Raw genomic sequence first — 1,712 nt, 5'->3', positions numbered from 1 at the left:
TGATACCTATTATATTTTCCACTAGTCTCACACACAGAGGTTTATCCTATTACATCTGGATCCCAAGCTTGTTCTGTTCTATAACAATCTTGTTACCCTTCTTCCTCCTCTGCACTATCTGGAAAAGACTGAACATGGTACCATTTTTATCTTCCTCAACCACCCAGAATAGTCTTATAATTGTGCAGTTGGACAATGATACATTCTGAAAATCAATGAGCTTTCATAATAACTTCTTCGCTTTCCCCTGTAAGAAATAGATTTGCATTCAGATTGTGTACTCCAGTAGCTTTTTATCTTTTATGAGTTAAAGGATAGACAGACAAAATCTAAAAGGTAGATTAGCTATTTTTATTATTTCTGGATTATATCTCAAGATCCTCAAAACATTGAGAGTTGGAGCAAACACATCCACAAAAGCCATTAGCCACTGAACAAGTCCTATACTACAGCAATGTCAATAATGCTTGCCAATAAGACAGAGATTTATATACTCTGTTCTGTGAAAGGAGTTAGGTAATTTTGTAGTCCATTTGACAAAGAGTTATTTCTAAGTGTCTATTTTTAGAGTAATCTAGGCATTCTTTATCTTTTTTTTTCAAGTTTCAAACATTTATTAATCAGTGTAAACCCCAACAGAATACACAAACATGAGTTCATACATTAGAAGGGACAATATTTCCTGGTTAAGTGGAAAATTGTGTGCATGGCTTCTGGAAGACCTTCATTCTAAGCAGCTTTATAGCGAAACATTTCATTTAGAAGTCTGGACCTTCTTTCTTCAGTTTGCCGTAATCTACATTCACTGAGTAGAACTTGTATTGCTCATTGGGACCCAGCTTGTTCCAGGGTTCTGGGTTATTCTTTCTGTCCCAACAGACATCTGGATTGAACAATGCCAGGCGCATAACATACAGCAGTGCCCCAGTACCTCCAGCTCCAATAAATACAAAGAGGGGGGATCAAGCTGGGATGCTTCTTGGCCTGACTGAGGACCTGACGCAGCATGCTTGTGGCAAAGCGTCCAGAAGCAGAGAAAAATAAAACTGCTGCCCGCAGCAAGTAGTCAGTCGGCATTCTTTATCTTAATGAGATAGGTTAATGAGCCAGAACAAAAGGAATAGGGAAACTGAGACAGGTAGTTAACCTTGTATATTCCTTAGGCCATTCCTGGAACTAAATAAATATGCGACTTTTTTTTTTCTTCTTTTTACATCCAGACTGAGTTTTACAGCCTGTTGTTTATAGCCAGATAAAAGGTAATCTTTGTAAATATACATAGATAATTTGTTAGTAAACTTATTGTATTTTACTGAAAGCATTCAAAATGCTCTCCAAGTCAGGACATGTCCCACCCAGCCTAGTTAGTGTTCAACATGAGACTGGGAGTGACTCCATGGACAGAAATGGATGGAGGAGCTGTCAGAGGTCATCTCTATGTGACAGATTTTTAATCAAGTAATTCTAAACTAGTTGTATTTTGTTATTTATATATTCCTCAAATTCACAATTAAATTGTTACATCTTTAGCATCAATTTAGACAATCATATTTCACAAATTATTGATCACTGTGTTTGTTAATCTTTTCAACTATTTTTAAATGATGTCTCCAACACTTTACAGAATGCCCAATATTTCTAATATTTTTCAGAGTTTTTGAACAACTGCAAATGATTAATTTCCCTCTTATTTTTCTTACTTTGTTAAAATT

The 1,712-nt window shown here is 35.7% G+C and overlaps 1 pseudogene; it reads right to left on the bottom strand.

Annotated features, from left to right (window-relative positions):
* Positions 1-686: 686 nt before the first annotated feature.
* Positions 687-1,008, bottom strand: LOC150022376 (cytochrome c oxidase subunit FA4-like; annotated as a pseudogene).
* Positions 1,009-1,712: the final 704 nt, after the last annotated feature.

Source organism: Furipterus horrens, unplaced genomic scaffold, assembly GCF_987537825.1.
Source record: "Furipterus horrens unplaced genomic scaffold, mFurHor1.1.pri manual_scaffold_1, whole genome shotgun sequence".
Lineage (NCBI taxonomy): Eukaryota > Metazoa > Chordata > Mammalia > Chiroptera > Furipteridae > Furipterus > Furipterus horrens.
The sequence above is the reverse complement of the archived record's forward strand: the minus strand, read 5'-3'. Positions and strand labels throughout refer to the sequence as shown.